This window comes from Ochotona princeps, chromosome 15, assembly GCF_030435755.1.
Source record: "Ochotona princeps isolate mOchPri1 chromosome 15, mOchPri1.hap1, whole genome shotgun sequence".
NCBI lineage: Eukaryota > Metazoa > Chordata > Mammalia > Lagomorpha > Ochotonidae > Ochotona > Ochotona princeps.
Window position 1 is genome coordinate 45,218,198 of NC_080846.1, and position 15,489 is coordinate 45,233,686.

The 15,489-nt window shown below is 41.0% G+C and overlaps 1 protein-coding gene and 1 long non-coding RNA gene across 3 annotated transcripts in view; one reads left to right on the forward strand and one right to left on the reverse strand.

Annotated features, from left to right (window-relative positions):
- The window catches only part of LOC131482087 (uncharacterized), a 177,642-nt gene extending 169,452 nt beyond the window's left edge, over window positions 1-8,190 (forward strand). Inside the window, exon 4 of the long non-coding RNA XR_009246758.1 lies at window positions 7,962-8,190. This is a non-coding gene — a long non-coding RNA (uncharacterized LOC131482087). The remainder of the gene's footprint in view (window positions 1-7,961) is intronic.
- Window positions 1-15,489, reverse strand: part of NTN4 (netrin 4) — a 114,906-nt gene that overhangs the window by 73,485 nt on the left and 25,932 nt on the right. The gene's annotated exons all lie outside the window — the stretch shown is intronic.

A 15,489-nucleotide genomic window follows, 5' to 3' on the forward strand; every position in this document is an offset into this window, starting at 1 on the left:
GTCTTTTTTATTCAAACACCCTAAATCAGAACATAATTTCAGATCTTGAAACATTAAAACCACATGATAGTGCTTTCTTGCTTCAGAAAAAGTCAAAATACAGCAGGATCCATTGTGAGTTTTCTGTGGAATTTATTTATATCTCCATGCTAGTGCTTGTTAAATATATATGAGTATTTAATATATCCAGAAAAAAACAGAAATGATGTGGGTGCCTCCTAGTTGGTCAGCCACTGTTGTCCCCAGAAGAGGACAAGTGAGGGCTCACTAGTCAGTGTTCCACAGAAAGGTTTCTGGGCCTGTTTTCTGCACGCCTCTCCTTTTCCTGTCCTGTAGTGGCATCTGTTTGCTCTCCCTGTTCCTGTCACGTTTTTCACCCTTGACACTGGCCAGCATTCCCTTGTCCTCCTAGCCCTCCCCCAGAGGGCTGCTCAGTCAAGGCAAGGCTAGCAGAAGATCTGTCAAGGTTTGGAGGAACTTAGGAGACCCTGGCTTCCTGAGCCCAGATGGTAGCTGAATGGCAGCTCTGTGCCGACTGTGCATGACACCACAGTTGGCACGCTGCTATCAGCAGGGAAGTGACATCATGAGCTCCAAGGCTACGCACTAGAGAGGAGACAAGTGGAGCGCCCAGAGACACAAAAGTGGACGGGAATTCAAATCATGAAATCTGTTTTCCAGCAAGGAGACACCTTAATCTGATACCCTGGGAAACGGATCTACCTTGCGGCAGGAAACAAAGAATGCACCAGTCCAGATGCTTCAAACATCCTGGCAGGTTGCCCTTTGGGTCCCACCCAGTTTTTCCTGTGACTTCCCCTGTAGCAGCCTGTTTGGCACTACTGAAATGCGGGAGGTTCACTGTTTCCTATCTGCCCTGCCTGGCTTGGGTCCCTGTCATGATTAGCTACAGACCCTTTGCCACTCCTCTGTATGTGATGACACCATCCCAACAAGACATCTTTAAAACCTCAGAGAGCACAATTATCTGACCAGGATCAAGCAGCTTCCATATTTCCAACTTACTGGTACTACTGGTGCAGCTGGTCTGGACTTTACGACCCAGGGTGTTTATCACCTGCCATTATACTGATTACAGAAAAATGAAAGATGTAGAAGACAGTGGTACTTACAGAAAGACTCCCCCCATGAGGTCAACCAGAGAGACGACTCATCACTGTCTCTGTGTAAATATCTGTATGTAAATGTCTAAGATATGTTGTATAAACTACTTTGTATGTATTGTGTGAGTTTGGGTAGGTCAGTAACTACACCCCTATGTCAGCGGTTTTTAAGAGTGTGTCCCCCAAGACCAGCAGCGTCCCTATAGCAGACGCACATGCAAATTCTTGGACCCTATGTCAGCTAGCTCAGTCAAAAGTTCTGCAGTACAAGGCCTAGCATTCTGTTTCAATCAGCCGTTTGGGTGGTTCTGATGCAAATCTAGTCTGAGAAGTTCTGCTCCATAAATCAGAAATCTGCTTAGAATTCATTGTGTGGCTGTGGCATCATTTACTTAACCAGGCTGTGATTCTTAGGCAGTTAAGTGGTTTGATATCACTGAAGATTATGAGAAACTCATAGCTAAAAGTGGGGATGCATATTATGTATTAATCATTCCCTGATAACACATTTCAAAAGCAAAATCAGTGAGACAAAGGAAATGAATAATTTTTAAGGTCCCTCGCCTTCTGAGTGAGTCATGACACTTTCTTCTGTCATCTTCAGATTCTTCATAATTCCCTTGATCTTGCCTAACTTTTCTAAGGTTGAGGTCCCTCAAACTTGGCCCAAGAATCTGTTCTTGGCTCAGGCTTTGCCCCGGTGCAACTAAGAAATCCTTGAGTCCTAAACAGTGAAAGCCACCTGCGTATATCTTGATAGCTCATCTTTTTTTCCCAAGAATATTCATCAAAAGACCTCAATAATAGTGGTGAGAATTGGCACACACACACACACACACACACACACAAACATTTCAATGCCTTATTTATGCTTTAACTGATAAGGAAATGTAAATAGAGTCTCAACATAAACAGAATAAAGAGGAAATACTAGGTACATTGAGTCAAGAAATTTTCAGAATTCATCTCATAGCTTCCAAGCAGTTCCATACCTAACACAGTGTTGTTTATTTTGACTCATACTAATGCCGGAAACTTGGTTATTCCATTAAAAACAATATTTCTTTTTGGCTACTGGCTTGAGGAATATTTCAGGTTCAAGGTGATGATTTGGCTTCTGGACTCCCGTGGAACTTGTTCTTTCCATAACAGCAGTTCTGCACCAGTCTATTCTGAGTACCTGTTTGCTTGTTTAGCTCTCAGTTCTCTCACAGCTGTTTCCTCCAGTCTCCGGCACAAAGTACCATCACCTCACAGCACACAGCATTACCACTGAAGGAATACATGTACTATGCCGCAAATTTCATTTAAGAAGGAGAAGCCAAACATGGAAACTTATTTTGACAAATCAAAGAGAACAAGAAGCTCTTATCGCAAGTGAACACACACACACACAAACACCTATGTAAAGAGACATAATCCACTTCGAGTGACTTCATGGATTACAAAGCATTGTTCATATTTATAAGAAGGAGGCTCAGACATGCATGACCAAACATTGAAAGACAAACAAATATTGGGTCTTTTTCATGGTTTCTGCTCTAATTTTCTTATTTACCAAAAAACGGAAGCTGCAGGGACATAACTGAATTTGATGTTTGGTCTTTGAAAACTCTAGATATCTTTATGTTCTCACAGAGGTAGCTTTTGGTTTCAATGATGGCCTCCATTGTTTAGTATTTTTCTATTTCAGTGGGTTCTGCTTTGATTGTTATTTGGTTTCTTCTGCTTATTAAATATTTTAAAAAGTAGTTTCTTAAAGTGGAACCTAGTTTGACACCTTTCCCCCACAAAGTATTATTTGAGTTTGCATTCCTCAAATTTTGATTTGTTGTGGTTTTATTTCTATGAGTTCAAAATACTTTCAGAGCCGGGTGCGGTAGCCAAAAAGCTAATGTCCTCTCCTTGCATGCCTGGGATCCCATAAGGGTGACAGTTTGTGTCCCAGTGGCCCCATTTCCCCTCCAATTCTCTGCTTATGATCTGGGAAAGCAGTCGAGGATGGCCCAAAGCCTTGGGATCTTGCGCCTGCATGAGAGACCTGGAAGAGGCTTCTGTCTCCTGGCTTTGGATTGGCTCAGCTCTGGCTGGTAAGACTACTTGAGGGGTGAATCATCAGACAGAATATCTTCCTCTCTGTCTGTCCTCCTCTCTGTGTATCTGATTTTCCAATAAAAATAAGTAAATGTTAAAAAAAAATGCTTTCTGATTTTCTTTTTGATTTCTTCTTTGACCTGTGGGTCATTCAGGAGTGTGTTGTTCAGTGTACAAATATTTGGAGATGTCCCAGGTACTTCCCTGTGATGAACTTTGAGTGTAATTTCGTGGTGTTCAGAGAATACTTTTAGTGTGGTGGGAATCCCCTCCCATTTACTGGTACTCGTATTGTGGTCCAGTCTGTGGTCTCTCTAAATAAGTGCTCCTTCTGCCTGTGGAAAGGCATTGAAATATCCAGCTATCACAATCACCTTGTCCGTGGATCCCTGTAGCTTTCACTTGATGTACTTTGAAGTCCTGTCATTGGGTGCATAAGTAGTCAAGACTGTCACATCCTCTTCATGAACTGATTCCTCCTCCATCACCATGAAATAGCCTTCTTTATTCCTGGTAACGGTCTTTGTTATGACAGAGATCTAACTACCTGAGGTATCACCTGCTGCTTCCCATGATTTACACTGGCAGGAAGCAGAATGAGGAGCCAGAGCTGGGAAGCACACCCAGGCCTTCTGATGGGGTGTGCAGGCGTCCCAGCTGGAACCCCACTGCTCAGCCAAATTCCCATCCCCTCATCTTCACTATAAGAAAGAATATTTGTTTTCATCTACTTGAAAGGCAGAGTTAGAACAGATAGAAATAGCTTCTACCTACTGTGTCACTCCTCAAATGCCCACAACAGCCAGGACTAGGGCAGGTTGAAGCCAGGAGCCCAGAACTTCATCCAGGTCTCCCACATGAGGGCAGGTACCCAACCACTTGAGCACCAGCATCTGCTGCCTCCCAGGATGCATTAGTAGGAAGCTGGTGTAGCTGGCACGTGGATATAGGATATGATGTTCTAAACAACAGCTTATTCCATGGCACCATAGTATCCTCCCCTTACCATCACTTTTGAAAAATATTTTTTGCTGGGTATAGAATTCTAAGTTGACTTTTTCCCCTCATTGCTTCAAGGTTTTTGTCTCTCTTCTGGTTTGCATTGTTTTCTGACAAAAATTCTGTTATTCTTAGATTTGCTGCTCTGTACGTAATGTGATTTATTTTCCTTCTGGCTGCTTTTAAGGTTTTCTCTCTGCCATGTTGGTTCTTATTTCTGTGTTTAAAGTCTGTTGTACTTCTTGGATCTGTGGATTTATAATCACAATGAAACATTAAAAAATTTAATTATTTCTTAAATTTTCTTCTGCTCCTCTCCTTGCCTTCCTTTGCAGATTCAAGCTACAGATGTATTAATCTGCTTTAACTTGTCCTAGGGCTTGTTGCTGGGATATGACAGGTAAAGCCACTGCCTGTGATGCCAGACTACCATTTGGGGACCAGCTGAAGTCTCAGCTCCCTGTTCGTGTACATGGGAGAGCAGCAGAAGGTGGCCTAAAGGAGACTCAGGAGGAGCTCCTGGCTCCTGACTTCAGACAGGCCTAGCTTCTGGGCCTTCTGGGGAGTGAACCAGCAAATGGAATTTCTCTCCCTCTCTCCTTCCCTCCCTCCTTCCCTCCCTCTCTTTGTGTTTCTCCTCCCCCGTCCCCCTTACTCTGCCTTTAAAAGAAATAAGTTAAATAAATAAATCTTAGGAAACCAAAAATGTTCCAATGCTGTGCTTATACCTTTCTGCTCCCTGTGTTTCATGTTGAATCCTTTGTTTTACAATGTGTTACACTTCACTCATATTTTCTTATATAGTGTCTACTTTGCTAATTCTCTTCAGTATATATTTTTCATCTCAGGTACTGGAATTTTCAACAATAAATATTCAATTTTAGATTCTTGTTATCATTTTGAAAGGCAAAGTTACAGAGAGGGAGAAATAGATCTTCCATACACTGGTTCATTGCCCAAATGGCTACAATAGCCAAGGATGGGCCAGGTTGAATCCAGGAGTCAGAAGCTTCATTGGGGTCTTGCTTGTGAGCCAGCTTCTGCTATCTTGTCAGGCACATTAACAGGGAGCATAACTGGAAGAGGAGTAGCTGGTGCTGCAGATGGTGGCTTAACCCGCTATTCAGGATCTGAGTCTTTTTTAAGCTTCTGCTGGCTGTGAATATTTCATTCCTCCATCTTTCATGCACACAGAATATAGTTAAAGAATTAGTTTAAAATCCTTAGCTACAAATCCTATCATCTATCTCTTTTGATGTCTTTTCCTTTTCATGATGAGCTCTATTGTCCAGTTTCTGTGCATGTCCCAGTGGGCTGCTGGGTACTTTACCTTGTTGAGTACTGGATATTTTTGTATTCTTGAAACTGTGGGGAGGGGAGGGGTACAGGTAGGTGACTTGGAAAGAGCTGGATCCTTCTGAGATTGCTTTCCCAAGGTATTAGGCGAGACCAATGCAACCTTTAGTATACAGCTGACTGCCCCTCCACTGAGGTACTGCCCTTCTAATTAATGATGAATTACAAGATTTTCTTGACTTCCTGATGCTGCAACCTCTGTGGACTGTCCCCTCTGACTTTTAGGGTCAGGTAGTTTTCTCATGTACATGTGTTCAGCTGGAGGGCCCATTTCTGGTAGTCCCATCCACTGCAATGTTTCCCTCCCTTGAACTTGGCCCGACCAACTCCAGATGCATTGGCCTCCTTTAGCCATTCCGGTCCTTGGCTGACCAAATCCATCTGTTCCACCTAGATTCCTCCTCACAGCCCACAGCCTGGATTCTGCTGCTGTACCACAAGCTGGACCACAAACTGGGCCAAGCCTAATACTCACCTCCTTGTCTTGCCTTCATCTCAGAACCACTGTCCTCTGTGGCTTATTTCCAATACCTGGTAACTCATCTTTCATAATCTGGTCTGATTTCACAGTGGCTTCAGGCCAGAGGGTAAATCTGGTGCATGTTACTCCACCTAGCTCAAAGATAAAGTCTAAAAACCCAAGGTTCTGAACTACAAAACACAATTTATAAAGCTACACATTGGCTAAGCCCTTGTTTTTATGCACAAATATAGAGAAAAATATACCAGAAATTGTATAAGACTAGAAATTGAATTCTATTTCAGAGATTAAAAAGCACGAGAAATGTTTTTTTTTTATTGAGGATATCAAATAAGAGATACAGAAAAACTTAAAATATAAGCATCTAAATTTTGTTAACTTTATCCAATAATTCTATGTTGTAGTAATTAGAATCTTTCTTAAAAATGGATAAACCTCATCATAATTTCTTTTTAAATAATTTATTATACATATTATAGTCTACTTTTGTAGTATTTTATGTTTATGCCGTGTTTTGGATTTTTAGGTCCCTACCATTTCATAGAATGTCATAAATTTGCAATAATACTTACTGAATGAGTGAGTCAAAATAGAATCATGTCAATACAGGTTTTGTTAACTTTCTGACCCAAGAATAGCATTTTATTTTTCCAATACACATTGTATTCACAAATTATTTTATAAAATCTCTTCCTTTTCTTCTAATCTTACACTTAGTAAAATTCTATTTTATGGAAAAAGTAGATTTGTTATTAAAGATTTATTTGATGTATTTGAAAGGGAAAGTTATAGAGCAAGACACATACACACCACACAGAGAGTGAGGGAGAGAGACAGATTGATTTTTAATGGTCAATTCGCACCCCAATGGCTGCAGTGACTGGGAATGAGCCAAGCAGAAGCATGAGTTCACAGCTCCATCCAGATCTCCCACAAGGTTGGCAGAGGCCCAGGTACTCAAGCCATTCTTTACTGCTTTCCCAGGGGCCCTAGCAGGGAACTGAATAAAAAATGGAGCAGTTGGGATTTGAACTAGTGCTCACATGGGATGTTGGTAAACTAGATGGCAGCTTAACCTGATGTGCCACAACACTTGCCCCTGAATTTATCATTAATTAGTATAAACCAATGTTAGGTATTTATGAAAGTTGAATTTGGATAATGCATTTTGCTAATAAATTTACATAAACTGCACGAATAACTATAAACCATCTAGGGAAGAACTGAAACTTTTGCCTATCACTCACATATTTTAATAAAACATTAATAGCCTTTACAGTAAAAACCAGCTCTATGTAAGCTACAAGTCTGGTTAAAACAGCATCCATATGAAAGCTATTTAGCTTTATAATAAAACCATCAATGTGTTTTATGTGGTTATTTCCTAGTTGTTCTTTTTTTAAATTTTTATATTATTTTATTCATACTTACAAAATAAGAACAATTTATGAAGTTTTTTCAAGATATAGAAAATATAATCTTTACAAAACAGACAACACTCAAAGATATCCTAGAAGTCCTCTTGGGGAAGCCACCCTCCCCAGATTGGAATTGTAGACATGCCCAAATTGGGTTTCCATGGCCTTCTCATGTCCTTTAGCTCCAAGACAAAGCAAGGAATTAAACCACTTCTTGCGTTGCCTTTGTTGAGTGAACTCTCAGGGATCCCTCTCCCAGTTCTTTAGCTTGCATAACATAAGAAACACACATATGACTTGGAAAGTTAAGATCCCTTTGGATCTATATGCTAGAGGCTTGTTTTATTTCCTAGTTGTTTTCAAATGGCACCTAATTCAGCCACAACTGTCCTGATTAATTGACACTAAAGCTAAAGTTTAAGTGTAGAAACTAACATGCTTATCTTCATTTCTATTGTTCTCCTAGGTTTCTAAAACCTTACGGCTTAGGTTCCTAAACCACATGTGATTTACACCCACCAGTTTTGAGAATGTTTCCTCACTTTCACAAGGAAGTTTGTACCTCAGCTGATTTCTGTAGCCGGTTGCTGGCATCAAGCAAACGAAGTTTGAGGTCTCTGAGTTGAAAAACGGAGGGGATGTGTCCTGTGAGATGAGTACGTTGATTGCCAACACCTTCTGGAAGGAGTTCCTGGTTCTGTGGGCAACCAGCCGTTTGGAAAGCAGGTGAAGTATTTTTTGAGGGTTGCAGGGAGTGGGAGTTTTGGTTTCACGGAAAGAAAAAGTCGGGCAAGGAGACAACGTCAATGACGTGTGGGCGTCTGCAGCCAGCAGCTGGTTGGTTTAATTTTAGAACATTTGTCCTTGACTGTGCCACTTGAAGTGAAGCACCTCTTTGTCTCAGAAAAGCATGTCTATGTTAGCATCAGCATCCTCATGCTTGCACTTGCTCCCTTGGGAGCAAGAGGCACCTAGTTCACAATATTGCCCACCTTGCAGAGTGGGAGAACCTTATCTTTCCAGCTATGACAACAGAAGCCAATAGGGCTTGCTCTCTCAGAGGAGAAGCTGAGGAATGCAGTGCCCTCAAGTGACAGACTTGTACGATAATAACCTCGATTTGTAACTACACAAAAACCTCTTTGCATGCTTCAAGGGCATATTTACAGTTTCAAAGTCGTGAAAAAGCAGCTTCTTGAATAGCTTCAAGGGGGAGGGAAGTGATAGAGCTGCAAGGAGGAAGAAGAAACATGCCTGAAGACCAAAATAAAAACAGACCAGGGCTAAAAGTATGTGTCAGAAATCCCCCAATGTACATGGAATCCTGACTTGGCCCTGGCCCTCCACCCTGGGAATTCAGGGTTTGAGCAGTAGTAGTGTCTATGACCATCTGTGAGCTAATCCAATGGGGGATACTGAGGCTCACAGTGCTTAAAGGGGCTTGCCAAATGCCAACCAGTGACAGCGTTAAGTGATTTCTCTAATTAGTCCATTCTATTTCCACAGCCAGCCATTTCAGGATTAAAATTACAATGGGGTTGAATGGATTAACTGTGCCATCTTATTAATGGATGAAAGCTAAGATGTCTGCCCCTGTTAAGCTCATAAAGAAGAAGTGAAGGTTTGTGTAGACTATTAAGAGGGCTCAATGCAATGGCTCAGTGGCTAAATCCTAACCTTGCATAGACTGGGATGCCATCTGGGTGCTGGTTTGTGTCCAGGCTGCTCCAGTTACCATCCAGCTCTCTGCTTGTAGTCTGGGAAAGCAGCAGAGAATGGCCCAAATCCTTGGAACCCTGCATCCATGTGGGAGACCTGGAAGAAGATCAGCTCAGCAATGACTGCTGCGGCCATTTAGGGAATGAACCAGCAGATGGAAGATCTTTCTGTTTCTCCTTCTCTCCATTAATCTGATCTACCTTTCCAATAAAAATAAATAAATCTTTTAAAGAAAAGATTGATAGAGAAATGCCTTGACAATCACTATTTTTTGCACATACAACTGGTCAGTATGTAGTTGGTTTATGGGTAACTCTTATTTTCGCTGCTGTCCCTCCTTAGGAACTGAGCCCTGTTGGTTACAGCGCTGTGGCTAGGATTTGTGGACACTGACTACTTACCCCACTCATTCCCCAATGTTTATTGCCTCTAATCCAGGATAGCTTGCTTGTGTTGCAGGTAGGAATACCTTGCTACTTTATCAATGTCTTCTGTTTACCTGACCTCAGCTAAGAGTGGCACGGGTGATGTCCCAGGCCTACCCTGGCAAGTCTTGTCCTTCTCAGTATCCAACTTTACACTCCAGTTGTACTGAAGCACTTCCTGGCCTAGAAAACGCCATGAACTTTCTCCTTTCATGATTGTTGTCCATAATTACTTCTACTTCCTGGAACACTTTTAAAATTTTTCCATTATTGACACCTATTGCCTCCCTCATACCCTTATGACTTGGTCAACCCATACCTATCTTTTAGGTATTATCATCAATGTTAGTTTTTTTTTTAATTATCGTATTTTAAAAATTTGTTTGATAGAGGCAGAGAGATCTTTCATCCATTGGTTCACTCCCCAGACAGCCATAAAAGCCAGGGCTTTGACTAGTCCAAAACCAGGATCCAGAAACTTCTTCCTACTCTGTGGGTGCAGGGCCCCAAACACTTGGGGGCTATCCTCCGCTGCTTTCTAAGGCATATTAGCAGGGAGCTGGATTGGAAATGGAGCATCCAGGTCTTAAAGTAGTATCTATATGGGATATTGGCACTGTAGGCAGTACCACAGTGTTAGCCTCATGATGTCATGTTATTCAAGGTCTCTTTACCGTAAGTCTACATTACACATTCCTCTCTAGGCTGTGACATTTGTAAGTGCAGGAATGTTGTCTATTTGCCCTCGAGCATATAGCCCACAATCAGCATATACAAGAGTTAACATATTCGCTGAAAATTCCGACTATCATGTTTCATAATGCTTTACATTTTATCAACTATTTTCATACTTCAAAGCTCCTTTCCTCCTTACCAGTTTTCAGATATAAAAGCTCAGACACTAATTAACTCATCCAAGGTCACCCAGCTAATTAGTGGCACAACTAGTATGTCAACCCAGGTTGCTGGAATCCAAATCCAATGCCATTAGCATTACGTCTCAGATGACTTCTTTTGGCTATAGATTACTTGAAGGTATTCAGGGGCGAGAAATGATCTGAACTTCTTTTCAGGAAAGTCCATATAGCAAAGAGGTAGAACCATAGCGGAGGGAGGCTATATGGGCAAGAGGGGAGGTAGTGGCAAGAGAAGGAACAGCTACTTGAGAGAGGCCAGGAAGTGAAGGTCAGGGCCAGTGTTGAGACCTAAAATCAAGGCTTTGGGGACCACCCAGGGTTAGAGGTCAAAAGACAGAATAATAGCCAGAAACAATACAAAAAGAGGCAAGTAAACAACAAAAAGAAAAATGAAAACTCTGTACCCTAAAAACCCAAGGAAGTGAGAATACAAGGGCAAATGCAAGTGAGAAGACACGAAAGAAGACTCTAAGGACCCAGCTGGCTTTGGCTGGATGCCAGGAGGCTTTTGTGAGGTGAGGGGTGAGAAGGGACAGTTTGTGGCAGTTTGAGGAAAGAATCTGGGACAAAGACTTGGAAGCAAGAAAGAAATGATATGAAAACATTGGACAATTTTCTTATTCATCAGATGAAAAGTATTGGAGCTATTGTCAATAAAAATGCAAAGCATATTCACACAGAATTAGCTAGTTTTCATCAGTGCTTAGGAAAGGAATTGCTAGGTGGTGATGCTTGATTAAAAGCAAGTATTCAACTGTTTCTTAAGTGGTTGTATGGTTTTGTGTTTCTGCTAGTGATGTGTGATCAAAGTCTTAGTTGCTACCCATCTTTGCCAACATTTAGTTTTATCTGTCTTTTCATTTTAGCCATTGTAAGTGAATATAAGCAACATCAAATCATGACTTTAATCATTATTTCCCTCATGACTAGCACTGTTGAGTGTGTTTTCATATTTGACATATCTTCTTTGGTAAGGTATCTATGCAAATTTTTTGCCTATCTTTTTAAACCTTGTATTTCTTCTTACAAGTTCAGTATGAGCTGTGAGATAAAAATACATGTTTAGATATGCAAATATTTTCTCCCAATGTATGGCAAGGCTTTTTTTTTAAAATTTTCTTAGCAGGATCTCAGGATCTGAAATGCAATCCTTTTGCATTTTTATGAAGTCTGATATACCAATATTTTCCTTTTATTGTTTATGCTTTTTGGGTTCCATCTATGGAATGTGTGCCTAGTTGAAAATGATATTTTCTCCTAAAGTTTCAAGCTCCTATGTTTAGGCCTATGGTCCATTCCAAGTTAATTTTTGTAGAGAGTATAAACTAAATGTTAAATTTTTCTTTTCACATATTGATAGCTTATTTCAGAACATTATGTCACAAAAAACTTTAACAACTGAACCATCTTGGCATCTTTGTTTGATATGCTTTTCCTTATGTTTCTTTTGCTGCAGTTTATTGCCCTTCTGAGATATATGGATTTATAGTTTTCAGCAAGTTTGAAAAGTCATTTTATATTATTCGCTCCAAATTGATTTGCCCTTTGTTGCTTCTTTTAGATTCCAAGTCCATAAGTTTCACAGTTTAGTGATGCTCTATTGACTCAAACTTCTGTCTGTTCTTCATTAATTATTGGTTTCTCTTGCTACAACTTTAATTGCCAGCCTTTTTTCATGTACCTTCTAGTCTTCTGCTATTCTTTGGTAGCATATTTTCATTTAAGGGACTGTATTTTTCATTTTTGGAAGCTCCAGGTAGTGTCCAGACATTTGACATAATGGCTAGCATGCCCTCATCCCACATCTGAGTGTCTGGATTCAAACTCCAGCTCTGATCCTGACTCTGGTGTCTTCCTAATGTGCATCCTGGGAGGCCGTAGGCGATGGCTCTCGTGGTTCAGTTGCTGCCACCCAGTGTGCGAGATCTAAATTGTGTTCCAAACTTCCAACTTTGAACTGGCCCAGCCATGGCTGTTGTGGCCATTTCGGGAGTGAACCAATGGGTGGCAGATCTTTCTCTCTCTCTAGGTCTCTCTGCCTTTCAAATAGATGCAGTCTTTTTTTTTTTTAAAGAAGCTCTATTTGCTCTTTTTTATACCTTCTTTTTTTCTTCTCAACATGTTCTTATTTTCTTAAATACATAATCTTTAATGGCTTCTCTAATGACTGCTAATTCTATCAACTATATCATTTCTAGGTATATTTCTATTACTTGATTTTTCTTTTGGTTAGAAGTCATATTTTCATGCCTATTATTTTTGAATGGGCATTGGACATTACAAGTTTTATGTTTTTACTTGATGTATTTTTCCTCTGAGAAGGGTTAGACTATGCTCTGACATGTAGCTAATTTGCTTGAGATCTACTCTATCTTTTTTAGGATTATTTTTAATGGCTGTTAGAGTAAATTCAATGGACTAGGACTAATCTAACCCCACTGCTAAGGTGCTACTGAGAACTCTACCCGATGCCTGTGAATTTGGAAGATTTTAAAGTCTAGGGGGTGGCAGCATGAATTTCTTCCAGCCTTTTGGGAACACTAGGAAAGGTTTAGCTTCCATCTTCTCAGGGATCTACCTCCACCCTGAGGGGGTGTCAGCCCTCACACTGCAGTTCAGTTTGAGCACAACTTCCTCTTTTTAGCTGGATCCCTGCTCTCCAGTATTTGCCTCACAAATTCTGGTTGCTTTGGTCTCCCAACACCCTCGGTTCTGTCCCTTCAACTGAGTGCAGCCTTCCTATGCTGCCCCTTGGAGATGTCCCACTTGGAAGCACTGGCAGTCACAGGAACCATCCTGTTGGTTTCTCCTTTCTCCAAGCTCAGTCACGCTGCTGCCTGTTATCACTTTCTGAAAACAACTGTATTGAAGTGTCTATCTGGCTTCTAGGTTTAAGCTTAGGGAGTGTCACTCTTGTAGCAGTTAATCCTTCATGAGCAGCAGCAGGAATCTCTTTTCACAAAGTGATAGGTTTTAAGATGTTGCAGCTTGTGGAGTCTCAGGAATGAGCCAAGTGGAAAGCCGACCTGACTGTAGGAACAGGAGTTTGAACTGAACTGCAATTGATTCTTCTTTCTCGTGCTTTCTGTGCTCCGCCTCTCCACCTCCCCTTTTTCCAAAAGGGCAGTGGATTTTACTTGAGATTTTCTCTTTCTCCTGGAGCAAATGAAAAGCTAAGGGATTTATTTCTATACCATTTACTGTACTAAGAGACATACACTGTGTCTAAAGTAGCAGAAACTAAAGCACTACAAATAATTTTTCCCCCTGAAAGTATATGATAATCATAAGAGCTGGGTACGTGTTTTAATTCTTTGAATAAAAGTTCCTAAGATTCCATTTTTTAAAGATTTACTTATTTTTATTGGAAAGACAGATTTATAGAAAAAAGGAGAGACAGGGAGAAAGATCTTTGCTCTGCTGGTTCACTCCCTAAGTAGCTGCAATGGCCAGAGCTAAGCTGACCTGAAGCCAGGAGCCAGGAGCTTCTTCTGGGTATCCCACACAGGTGCAGGGTCCCAAGGCTTTGGGTCATCCTTTACTGCTTTTCCTGGCCACAATCAGGGAGCTTAATGGAGAGTGGAGCAGCCAGGACACAAATCAGCATCCATATGGGATCCCGGCACATGTAAAGTGAGGATTTAGCCACTGAGCTACTGCACCAGACCCTAGGCTTCCATTTTTGTCTTGCTTTCATTCAACATATTCAGAACAAAGCTATTAACACTCTACTAGGCCTACATCACTCAACTATTATATCAGTGCGATTCTTCTGTGGATAGTGAAAGTGAGTTTTCCTGAGGCAAGAAAATATTCTCCTTTATTTGAATTGCATTCAGTGAGTCATCCTAGATGTTCTAATTTACCTACAAGGCCTAGTCTTATTTAAAAAAAAGATAAACTATGACCATTTAGGTGTTAACATCTGGAAAATTTTATAAGCCTACCTAATTATGTCTACATTTCTAGAACCGCATTTTTAAATCTCTTTCTTTAAGATTAACTCTTAAACTGTAATGAGCCCAAATGCCAGTGAACTTTTCCATTGTTACAAAAAAACCTTTTAGCTACCATTTCATGTGATTGGTCACAAAATAGTTTTATTCTCTTCTGTTTAGCCAAGGTTCCTTATGAAAATGCACTTACATAATGTTTCAAATCTAACACGAAAAATAAACAATGTGAAAAATAAACTTGGGCCCGGCGGCGTGGCCTAGCGGCTAAAGTCCTCGCCTTGAAAGCCCCGGGATCCCATATGGGCACCGGTTCTAATCCCGGCAGCTCCACTTCCCATCCAGCTCCCTGCTTGTGGCCTGGGAAAGCAGTCGAGGACGGCCCAAAGCTTTGGGACCCTGCACCCGCGTGGGAGACCTGGAAGAGGTTCCTGGTTCCCAGCTTCGGATCGGCGCTCACTGGCCCGTTGCGGCTCACTTGGGGAGTGAAACATCGGATGGAAGGTCTTCCTCTCTGTCTCTCCTCCTCTCTGTATATCCGGCTTTCCAATAACAATAAAATCTTAAAAAAAAAAAAAAAAAAAAAAAGAAAAAGAAACTTTATGAAAATAAACATTTTCCTGACCACTCACTACAGAAAACCACAGCTGGTAATGAGGCTGATGTGAAACCAGCTTTTTGGTTGACTACATGTGTGTCTGCTGGGGAGTTTGTACAATGCAAACTTACACTAGAAAGTGCTTCCAATTTTCCACTCAAAAGACTTTATCAGGTGTAACCAAAATGTTCTGATTATAATTTTCAAAAAAGTTCAAGCTTCAAAAACCCAGATGGGGAAATCCTGGCTACCAAACAAACGTACTTCAAAGGCCTCCCAGTGTGCCCTGAGCCACAGACAAATATTTGCTGGTACTCTAGTACTACCTAGGGTAGGACCACTTTGTCCTTGGCTTAAGAGAGAGCTTGAGAAGTATGAATTACTACCCCAAAAAGGCTTCTCAGC